The sequence below is a fragment of the Notamacropus eugenii genome, chromosome 5 (genome assembly GCF_028372415.1).
Source record: "Notamacropus eugenii isolate mMacEug1 chromosome 5, mMacEug1.pri_v2, whole genome shotgun sequence".
Taxonomy (NCBI): domain Eukaryota; kingdom Metazoa; phylum Chordata; class Mammalia; order Diprotodontia; family Macropodidae; genus Notamacropus; species Notamacropus eugenii.
This window is the reverse complement of record NC_092876.1, coordinates 364031280-364043853: the sequence shown is the minus strand read 5'-3', so window position 1 is coordinate 364043853 and position 12574 is coordinate 364031280. Positions and strand designations below refer to the sequence as shown.

The window sequence follows — 12574 nt, the reverse complement described above, 5'->3', positions numbered from 1 at the left end:
TTCAACTGATTCACAAATGCAAAAAGATGTTTTTCATATGATAACCAACTCTTTCTTATTTTCCATATTTGCTACTCTTCCTTACTTTGTTCTCTGAACGAATACAAATGTTCCTTAATTTTATTCTTCTGATCAGCAGAAACTAAAGCACGATGGCAGTCATAAACCACCCACAGCATTGGGTCTAACAGCATCTTAACTTTAAAAGTGACAGGTTCTATCTGCAGAGGTCATTTGTGGCAGCTAGATGGCACAGTGGGTATAGTACTGGATCTGGAGCTAGGAAAACCAAAGTTCAAACCCCGTCTCAGATACTAACTAGCCATGCTGGACCCTAGAAAATGGATTTAACATCTCTCAGCCTCAGCTTCCTCATCTACAAAATGAGGATAATAATAGCACCTACCACACAGGGTTGTTGTGGGGATCATGAGATAATGCTATATAAATGCTATCGTTCTTTTCTTATTTATAAAGACAATAGCTGACTCAGATACAAAGGAGTATTTTCATCTTCATTTTTCTCCCTGCTTTCATTAGCCTATTGATATCTTTTTAATTTGGCATATTACAAAAATAAGAATTTATTTACTTTGTACGTTTCAAAATCCCTTTTTATTATGAAAAATATCCTATTATAAAATGTTTTAAAAACTAAATTGAAAAATCAGATTTATCTTGTATTACTTTTTTTGTGTGCATGTAAAAACTAACTTGATAAAATACTGTTCATTATAATCCATGTTACACTAAAGTCCTACTGTAATGGCATGGAGGAAGACTGGCTTCTGGAAGGCTCTGTCAGAAAATACCAAGTCAAGTAGGCCCGATATCAAACTGGAAGAGCTTCAGGTACAGGAGAACCAATGTACTTGTCTATATTTTTAGGGGAAAAACCTAGTGAAGTTCAAGAGGGTCATCATCAGAAGGCTGGCCAACAGACATTTAACTCTTTAGGCTGGTTGATAGTGAAAGAATATTTAATATTTTGTGAAAGAAGCAATACCCAAAAAAAGAAGCAATACTCCAATGCTTGGAGTTGAAATAAATGATGAGCTCACAAGGCAGAAATCAACAGAATGTTCAAGGGGGTCTATATACAAAGCTAAAGGAACTACTCTCAAGACTACGATGGTTAAAGCACACAATTGCCAACACTGGCATGACAGAGGGGCGTGTAACCATTGGGAAATCCATCACTAATATTTTACTCTTATCTTATGTGGACAATGAGAGACTTATTAAATCTCTTTCAATAAATATTTTGCCAAATATTAAGCATCTCATATGTATATATGACTAGATTTGAGTATTGGTGATACAATGATGAAGAAGCATCCAAAAGGGTCTAACAAATGTTTAAGAGGAATGGAACACACACGCAAAGTATCTAAAATATGACATTCAAACTCAAATACAAAAATATTTTTCAAGTTCCTGGGGAGTGCAGAGCAATGGCATCAAACTCTAACAGAAATGGATCTTACAGACCATACACTGACTTTAAAAATCACAAATAAACATTATATGTTACATGTATTAACATTATATGTATTTTTATTCATTTTGTTAAGTATTTTCCAACTGCATTTTAATTTGGTTCAGGCCCCATTCATATACAAAGCACCATTCTAAGCACAGAGAAAATAAAATGTTCAGATAAGACATAATGCTCTGTGTTTTCATGCAACTTACAGGTTCGTGAATCCAATGGACAAGGTATCTGATATAAATAAAGACACCACAGAACCATAAAATCTCAAAACCAAAAGAAACCTCAGAATTAATCTAGTCCCAACTGCATCTGAAGACGAATCTTCTCTCCACAACCCCTGATAAGTGTTTTTCCAGTCTCTAATCATTGGGTGCTGCTGATCTTTTAAATCAGTCCATTCAGATTTCGGAAGATTATTTTTGTACAGAATGAGATAACTAACTATAATATTTAGGATTAGAATATGGTATGACCTACAATACATATGTGATGAGAGAAGTAAGGGATCACTTTCAGCTGAGGGGATTTAGGGGATCAGGGATTTAGGAATAATGGGTTCGGTGTCCAGGAATGTAATAAGGCCACTAGGTGGTAGACTGACAGAAGTGGCATCTGAGCTCTGCTTTTGGGAAACACTTAAGAATTCTAAGGGGCAGAACTGAGGAAGGAGCGATTTGTAGACATGGTGAGGGGCACCTGTGCAGAAGCAGATGATGTAAAGATGTAAATAGTGAGAAGCCCTTTTGGATTGGAATACAGCATTTGTGAAGGGGTCTAACATAAAGAAAGATTTGAAAGGTAGTTGAGAGCCTGATTGTGAAGGTTTGCTTTGTTTAATATTAGACAAAGAATTTTGTATTTCATCCTAAAGACAATAAAAAAAAGAACACTTAAGCTTTTTAGGATTTGTTCCTAGTTGTCTGCAGATCACAGAACTACGCCAAATGACTGAACAGCATAAAGAAAAAATTTAAGCTTAATGTAAAGAAAAAACTTCCTAACAATCAGAAGAATTCAAAAGTGAAATGGGAGGGAAAAGACATGAATAGACAAAGATGTGGAAGAAGTGTATTCCAGGCACAAAAGAGAGTGAATCTCAATATAGAGCTTTGGTAAAAAGGGTAGAACAAGATTGGAAAGTGAATAATACAGTTTAGTAGGAAGGCAGCTGCAAAGGGGAAACTACTTAAGTTTTCTTAACAGGGCAGAGAAGTAATCAAAAAAATACAAAAGAAAACTAACTTCAGCAGTCATGAGAAGGAAAGCTTGGGGAGAGATTGGAAGATGGGAGATCACTTAGAAGGCTATTAAAATCCTGGGCAAAAGATAATGACAGCCTAAACTAGCAAACAGCAACAGTGCCAGGGACACAGCAAGCACTTAATAAATGCTTGCCAACTGATTAAATTAAGTTGATGACAGTAGGAATAATAAGAAGACAGGTACAAGTAGTATCTCAGAGGTCAACACAATAGGCCTTTGCAAATCCTTGCTTGTCAAAAATTATGGAGAGTAAATAACAAGTTATTTACTACAATAACAACAGTTTATATGGCAACTATTATGTGCCACACACTGTCCTAAGTTCTTTACAAACATGATCTCATTTGATATTCACAAGAACCCCAGGAGTTAAGTGCTGTTATTATTTCCATTTTATAGATGAGGAAAGAAGTGAAGAATCAAATTAGTATCTGAACTACTGAGTCATTTCCAAAATTGGAGAGTTGCGAGCAATCTCAAAGTCCATCCAATCTGACCTATAGCTGATCATAATCACCCTCTACAACACTCCCAACCAGCAATCGTTGAACCCCCTTGAAGATACCTTGAGAAGGTAGCTCATTCCATCACTGAAGAGCATGAATTGCTCGGTACCAAAATGCTTAATAAAGTTTGCTGACAAACTGAACGGGATATATCTGGAAGGAACTTCAGAGGTCATCTAATCCCACGGTGTCAAACTCAAATAGAAATATAAAACTGCAAACTAATATTACCTATGTTGCTTTACATTTTTACTTATTTTGTTAAATATTACCTAATTACAGATAAGTCTGATTCCTGCCTAGACACTGGACTGAGTTTGACAGCTCTGATCCAGAAAATGAGGTCTTATGTATCAGATATGGAACATGAACTTAAAGCTAATTCCAGAGTGAGCCACAGTTAGTTCCACGATACCATGTTGCCTCCAATAAAACTCTTCTCCTAAGCTAAGACATGGGGCTCCAAGATCCATTTGTATCTTACTATATACATTTAAGGTACTTTCTTTGAGAGGAGCCTTTACAATAACCATTTATTCTGCGGAATCATTTTTTTTTAATGTATAGGTGCAGAAGGCTTTCATTATCTTATCTACCTTTTAGTTGTATTACCATGAATAGGTGGTAAACTGCAGAAAATTAAATGAAAAAGTCTACCTGCTCACTTTACATATTTTCATCAGATGAATTAAATTGTTATTTGGTTGGGGGTGTGGTAGTGCTGGCGTTGTCTTTTAAAATAAATAAGAAAACTGTACAAATAATAAACGTATGATAATCTACATTATAATTTTTGATAAGCAGTCTAGAAATATCTTTTTTAATGCCATTGATATAGCCAAATTAGAACAATCTGGATTGAAAAGAAAATGGAGTTACAGGGATAGACAGATGATAGACAGATGGGAGGGTAGATAGATCATAGATAAATCATAGACAGATGAATAGACAGATGTATGCATATGTGTGTGTATGAGAGAGAGAGAGAGAAATGGAAAGAGAGAAAGAGAGAGAATATGAATGGTCATTTCATCATCACAAAATGATGAAAATGAAGCCCAGAAAGGTCAGGTCACTCCCCAGGATCACAGAGTACCAAGTGTCAGTGCTGGAACCTCATCTCAGGTCTTCTTACTGCAAGGTCAGTGCTGATTCTACCCTTCTAAGGCAAAAAAATCACTAAACAAATCTGAATACTAACTATGTAAAAGTTATCTGGATCAGAAAGGTAACTATATCAGTAGATAATGTTCCTGTGTCCAAATAAAAAAAGTTAAATTAGAACCAAAATATATTTTCCAAACCAAAAAAAAAAATAGCAACTGAAACCAAAGCAAAATCTTTTTCATAATTAGGCATTTAAGAAGTACCTACTATGTGCCAGGCATTATTAATCATTAAAAATACTATGACAAAAATGAAGTCATTGCTGTCCTTTCAGTCTAGCCAAGGGAGACATGTATAGATAATATATAGATATATAGAAAATAGATACAAAGTAATTGTATTGGGAAATGTTATTCAGCAGCTGGGAGACTGACAACTGAAAAATAAAACAGATTTATTATGCAATATTGTGAAATAGGTTTTAAAGGAAAGTTACAAAAACTTCAAGAGTCTGATACTTTCTTTCTTATAGGGGTGGGGAGAAGGGAGGAGGATAAGTTGTCCCTTAAAATTCTTATTACCAGTATCATGAATATAGTGAAGAATTTGCATACATGTGTATTAATGAGCATGTCAGGGTACTGGTACTCCAGGGAATTATTCCCAATTACGGAATAACTCACTTAAATGATTTATTTCCATAAATGTTAGATTTTTCAAAAGTATTTTTAAAACAGCTCAAAAAAATCATAAAAATTAGGAAGTTAAAATTACTATTAAAAAGTTCACATTAATATCTAATGTGTACTACCTACAAAACAGTGAATGGATGAGAAAAATAAATAATTATAGGATGTAGATGGATGTAGAATTATAAGAACTTAGTTTTTTCCTCTTTATGCTACAGTTATCTGAAGTGCCTGCAATAAAGTTTCTAAGGTAGCCTCAACGGAAACAATATGCAGGAACTACACTTTAAGCCTAAGAACTTTGCAGAAATCTTCAGTTTGTAATAGTAAGAAGGGAAGACTTTTTCAAAGCAAAAACAATAATTTTTCCTGCCATTAAAAATTATAATAAGGCCTTAATCTCCGTTTTTAAGAAGTACAAATGTAACTCAAGAGAAAATGAGGAAATAGGAATTCAAGTTAAATTTTAAAAAGATTGAATTCATTTAATTATGAACACAAATACATATACCACTATTCCAACTTACTCATAGTGTCTGTAGAATGGCTTAAAATCATAAAACATTAGAATTTGAAATGGATTCCTTAAAGAAGATCTAGTGCAAACCCCTCATTTCAAGATAAGGAAATTGAGGTCCAGAAAGTTGACATGATTTGCCCAATGTCATCATATCATGCTGGTTAGAAGAGCAGTCAGGATGTCTGGAGTAGCCTGATTCTATTTGGATCCCTTTAGAATGGATTCAGAGTTTAGGCTTTGAGAGAACTGATGTTCACTGTCCTTGATTTCAAGGAACCTGAATTAGATACCTGCTATGATTCTATTGCCCTTCCTTCTAGGACTGCCATGCAACACGGTTTATGGGAATTTGTGAGGGAGAAAGGAACAGAGATGAACTGCTTCAGAGTGAGGGAACCCAAAAATTATCCTACTCTCTAAAGTCTAAGGACCAGGACTGATTCAGGTCTAGCTAAAGCTAGTTCCCTACCCAGGAGTTTTCTAAATCTAATCCAAGACTACAGTAGTTCACCTGAACCAATGTAAAAGAGAGACATATGGAGACCTGAACAGAAGTTTAACATGCCATATTTCTACTTCTTTGGAACTGTGCAATATATACAAAATAAATCAATTTCAATAAGCTTGAGCAGGTTAATGAAGCATGTTCAGATATCTCTTTCACTCCTCTTAACTCTCTGAAATAGCTAAGGAAGTCAACCTGCACACAAATGGTTGAGAAATGATCTCTTCAATTTATCTGATTTACTTTAGCAGTCATGCCAATCTTCTTATTATGCAAGGAGTTTGTTAAGGGAATTTTATCTATCAAGAGCTGCTCCTACCATTAAAAGCAAAAATAACAAATCACACAAACAGCTGCCCTCTCTATGGTGACCTTAATTTAAAGTGCAAGTTTAAAAGGTTTCCAAGTATAGGGGAAAATTAAGATTTAAATCACCTGTGTTTCAGTCTCAGTTATGTGAATTCCTGGGCTTCGGTTACATCTGTGAATATGGGTGGTCCAAAGACTCAGAGGTGGAGCTGGAAGAGAGACCTTAGTGTCATCAAGTCCATTTTACAGATGAGGAAACTGAGGCTGAGAAGTTAAGTGATTTCCTCAGGTTACATAGATATTATATCTGAGGACTGATTTGAACTCAGGCCCTCTTGACTCTTAGCCAAGAGTTCTATCAACTGTTCTACCCAACTGCTTCCCTAGATGACTTTTAGGATTACTTCCATATCTAATGAGTTTAATCTTTATGATTTTAAATTACTGGATTACACATATTTCAATTATGAAACTATCTGCCATAAGAGAGGAAAATGCAAAAGTAAGCCCTTAATGCTAGTTCACTGACTCAAAAGCAAATGTGATATTCTTTGAAAATTTTTCAAAAGAATTCAATTTTTCATCTCATACCAAAATAAGGTCAAAACAGGTACGTGATTTAGACATAAAGGATGATAACACCATAAGCAAATTGGGGTACATGGAATAGTTTACCAATGAAAATGGAAAATGGAAGAATATGTGATCAAACAAGAGATAGAGAGCAGTGTGAGATGTAAAATGAATAATTTTTATTACATTAAATTAAAAAGGTCGTAAATAAAACTAATGCAGTGAAGATTAGAAGAAAAGCAGAATGTTGAGAAAAAACTTTTACAGCAAGTTTATCTGACACAAGTCTTATTCCTCAAAAACTCCTCCTGTGGTACAGATATGAGTGAAGAAAGAAGTAGTAGAGGAAGAAGCCTAAAAGATGTGACATAAGGAAAGGAGGAGCTCGACAAACAGCCTCATTTTTCCCCAGTGAAATATTTCCTTTCTTAATGCTTAGAATAGGCCACTCACAAAAGAAAAAAAGTTCTGTGATAAAATGATATGACCATCTGACAATGCTAATTCATTCAGTTAAATTTGAGGCTTCTTATCTCTTACTCTTGTATTATTCTTTATTTTTTATTTTTAAATGCAGAAAATAAATATTTCACCTTAATATCAGATAACAGTCCATTATCTTCCTGCCCTGAATTCCAAGATAATATTTCTGTGTCTGACTCCTTTTCCCCTTGCCCATTTATTTATTAGTATTTATCAGCTTCCACCAAAACAGGACTAAATATGCTTTTGCTTCCACAAAGAATAAAACAAAACATCCTAAATATCTTTTTTTTTCTGAATATACCTAAGAAAAAGGTTACTGCCACCAAAAATATTTTGGTACCCTTAAAACAGTATACTGTAAGTAATCCTACTAAGTCACCCAATACAAATTACACTACAGGGTAACTCTACATCTTAAACTCTGATTAAAAACAAAAAGTGGGAACCGTGCTAGTAGTACCTTTATTCAACAGAGAATTATTAACATGAGAATGAAAAAAATAAACAACAATTTTAACTGCTATGTGCTTCCTGTGGCATTTCCTTTGAGAATCTAAACTGAAAGATCCAAATAATCTGTCTGTGAACTTGAAGAATGCCAAAAAATACGGTTGTATCCCTAGCGTGCAATTTCCCAAACTTGAAATATTTACAATTCATCTTTCATTTCTTGGAGAAACACAATATATTCTTTCAACACTATTTTTCCCTACCATTTTCTTTCCCTAAATGTTCTGGAGACATTCTTTATTAATGTCTCACATATCTTTTCAAACTCCAGTCCTCCTCCACATAGCCACCACAGTGGTTTTCCTAAAGTACATATCTAAATATTGTCACTTCTCTACTCAATAAACTCCACTGCCTCCCTATTTATTACCTCTGATATAAAATATAAACTATATTTTGGGCATTTAAAACCTCTCACAACCTAATCCCAAATCACTTTGCCAATCATACTATATATAAATTCCCTTCACATAAACTATGATCTAGCCAAAAAGTGGTTGTTTTATTGTTTCTCCATCTCTCATCTCTCTGCCTTTGCACTGGCTCTTCCTCAAATTTAGAATGTATTCCCTCCCTCAACTCTGCCTCTTAGAACTTCCAATTTCCTTCAAATCTCAACTCAAGTACCACCTTTTATGTTAACCCTTTCCTAATATTTCTCCTCACTAAAAAATTATCTGGATTCTACTTTGCATTTACCTACATTGTTTTTCTCACCTGGCTAGAATAATACAAAATCCATAAAGACAGAAATTATACTACTTTTGTCTTTGTATTCCCAGCACTCAACAGTGCCTGGCACATAGTAGGCACTCAATAAATGATCAGTAATTGGTTCATGTATTAAATTATCTTTGTTTAAAAGCAAGATGATTTGAGGAAAAGGAGAGACAAAGAGTGGAAGAAGTTTAAACTTCAGAGAATTAAATGAAAGAGGAGGGAAGGTGAGAGAGGGAGCATGAGAGAGGGAAGGAGAAGGTAGAACAAGAACAAGATGGTCCCCAAATAGTGCAGTTTGGACAGAATATGAAGTACCTGAAGGGATATGAAATAAAGTTGGAAATGTTCAATGGAGACAGACTGTGGAGGACCTTGAATTTCAAGATCAGGATTCCAGAGATGCTGAAATTCTCCCCTAGTCTCTGATGAAATTTTACTGGCAGGTAAGGACCAAAGCTACCTTCAATCAAAAATCAGTCATTAAGGACAAACTATGCGGGAACTGTGTTAGGTTTCCTGCCCTCAAAGATCAGGATCTCTACTATTTACTCCATCAGAGTAAACCTATACATATGCAGAAATGGCCATACAAAATACGTAAAAAGTAGATGAAAAGTAGAGGTGAAGCAAATGCAACTAGGGTAGAAGGATAGGTTGATGATAAAAGATGCCAGCAGACAACTCTTGAAGAAAGCTATGGATGCCATGGGAGCAAAGGTGAGAGAATACATTCCAGGCACAGGGGCAACCAGTTAAAACATCTTTCACCTACAGCAGTAAGAAGGTCAGCATGGTTGTAAAATGTAGAGTGAGAAGTAATGTTTAACAAATCAGAAAACATGAGACTGGAGTCAGATTGTGAATGGCTCTAAAATCGGGGCAAAAGTGTATGCATTTTTCCCTAAAGGAAAGAAGACTAGACCCCTGGAGTTTTCTCAATAAGTAGGGAAATGAAACAGTCTCTGTACAGTCATAGGCACCAGCCCAATGATAGATATCTTGAGCCCACTCTGTACCCTACTGCCACTTTCCCCCCAAAATTCTAAAAGGCAACATCATTTTGTGAGACACTACAAAAATATCATATTAGGATTTTTCCAAAAGCTTGGTGTAGAACTGCAGATATGCCTAAGACTAACATTACTGGGGTTGGGACGAAACAAACAAATTTTACAAATAATGTCTATTTACAAAAACAAAGTTACCAGATGAAACACCAAAGCATTTACGGAACACAGATGAGTGACTTTATGCTAACCCAATTTTTCAGTGGGATGAGATGTGGGCTTGTTTGTGGAAGGTCAGAAAGTCAGAGGGAATCAAAGAAAATTCATGATCACCTCCCTATAAAAATTCCATAAAACTGAAATGATAACCACACAGCTGGTCTGGTTCTATTAGTGACTGGATCAGAATTGGAACTTTCTTACCCTTGAATTTCCAGTCTAATGCTTAATCTACTTCTTTTAGAACATTCTTAAAAAGAAAATAATGAAAATTTATCATTACTGAAGAGACCCTGGACACCTAGTTAGAAAAATCAGGACATCAAACAAATTATTTGTCTTGCAACATCATGATAGAAACAGTCACTTTCACATGACTACAGGATTCAAGCAATCAGTCTTGCTCCACTGTCTACCTGATGAATGAAAATGGCTAAAAACAAAAGGGGGGCTAATTTAGATGTCTATGTTACAGAAGAATAAAGTATCATTCCTTTAGCAGTAGGAAAGCTTTTGAGAGTAAATCCTTTAAATATAGGAAATAAAAAGATAAGGAAAAAAGTAAAGAAGTAAATTAATTGCACAAAGAAGTATATAATTAATTACCCATAAGCTTTTGAGCATTTAGAAGTGCCCTAACCCTCTTCAAATGCTGGCAACTTTCTGAATTTTTGAAATTTGAAATTTCTAAAACAAATATACTTTAAAGAAAAAAAGCAGTTAGGTATTTTTGTTTGGAGCTTTCCCTCAGATGGACATGCACCAGCTTGTTGCAACTTACTCTGGGGTGGCAAAAAGGATCTTCCAGAAAATTCCCTTAGACTTAGTCTTCCCAGACTCCCTTTTCCCTTAGACTAGAAAACATTTTGAATAGCTGAGAATGACAACGACAATTACTAATATCTGTTTAAAACAGATCAAGTATCAATTTTGCTATCTAGGAGCTGACTTGCGGGGGCCACATGGGAGTTTTCAGACATCAAGTCAGTAAAATCAGGAATTAATTAATCTAATACAGAATATCAGAATGAATTTACACAGAAAAACATTTTTAAAAGTTTTTAGGAGTCTCAGTTTTCAATCTAAACTCTTTATCAAACTTCAGCATATTTTCCTTTTTTCTTTTTCTTCCAACAAAAGAAAGCATAAGAATTATTGGCATGAAAACAGAATAAGACCACAAAGCAGCAAGAATAACAAAAAACTAATTTAAAAACACTCTGATTCATTTTAATGAATAGTAAATACTGAATATTGAAACCATGTGAAAAAACTAGACTATAGGCAGCAAAGAAAAAACAAATAGAAGTTTGGGGAAATACATAATATGGCAAATGTGTATTATTTCTTTTTTTTGTTGTTAGAAATATGTATCAACACACTGACTAGCCAATGACAATGGGCCTAATAGTTTTAACTTTCATACCTAAACAATTCAGACATTATCTAAACAGAGCATCACATAGTTTTATCACATGATGGCTAGTGATATGATCACAAATGGAAAAAAAAAAAGGTCCACATTGTAAAACCACCACTATATACTTATATTGGCATTTGAAGAAGAAGCGAGAAAAAGGGAAAATTGGCTACACATCCTCTTATTCCTCTAGGACATTCTTCAAACACTTGAGTTGATAGAAGGAAATGAGTGCAATGAATAAGCCTCAATCTGAAGAAGAAGCCATACATTAATCTTCCAAATGATTTCTCCGACATTTTTCTTAGACTTTGCTCTGATACTTCCAGTCTCATATTTTAAAGCAATATCTATGCTTTGAGAGTTGTTATTGTATATGCTCTATGTGTTGCTTCATATTTAAAATAAGTAAATGGAAGTGTGTTTTAATTATTAAACCTACTAATCGAAGGCAGTCTACTCAGAAGTATACATTCAAATCACAAGGAATTTGCTGTAGTTAATTCACAACACATGTTTATTTGGAAAGTTCCATCATAAACTAAAAATATTCTTAAAATTATTCCATTAATTGCTCCTGACAAAATAATCAATTTGACTTTTATGTCTTACAAAACTCCGAAAAGTTTAGAAAATGCCACTGTAGTATATACATATATAAAAATGCAAGCTAAAACTTGAAATATTTATTGTTTTGATTGCGTGTCTTTTAGTTAGGCTGACTTATGAAATTGTGTGTTTTCTAAAGTCAATTTAACATAACTAGAGCTGCCATGTGTCTAAAAAAGAAATCACCCCGGATGTTGGTTTGTCTAGTTTTATACATCAGAGTCTCTATTTAAGATAACCTTTAGCAACAACTTCTCACTCACCAACACTAAAGTGTACATATTTTTTAATAATCATTTTTATTCTTTTCCATGCTTAAAGAATTATCACAATAATTTTGAGAAAAAACTTTAAAACACTGCTAACAAAACTTGAGGTCTCTATGACATGTAAGACATTTATATGTATGCTTTTAGTGAAATAATCTTTCCAGGTATATACATACATATGTATATATAAAGCTGGATTAAAAAACAACAGATGTGGAATATGCACCAAGGAATCAATCTTTTCCCCTCCTTTTACACTTCTCGTCAAATTGAATAAATAAGAAAAGTCAAAAGCAATGTGAATTTAAAACAAAATCTGAAGTAATTCAATTTTCAGCTATTTCATTTAAATCATATTATACTAAAT

General features: G+C 34.2%; 1 protein-coding gene across 11 annotated transcripts in view; it reads right to left on the bottom strand.

Moving 5' to 3' along the window:
- Positions 1-12574, bottom strand: part of CBLB (Cbl proto-oncogene B) — a 236034-nt gene that overhangs the window by 129823 nt on the left and 93637 nt on the right. The window contains exon 4 of one of the 11 annotated variants that reach the window (XM_072614125.1): positions 6521-6603. The exons of the other annotated variants lie outside the window; for them this stretch is intronic. The gene's annotated coding sequence lies outside the window, so the exon portion shown is untranslated. The remainder of the gene's footprint in view (positions 1-6520; positions 6604-12574) is intronic. 11 annotated transcript variants of the gene reach the window in all.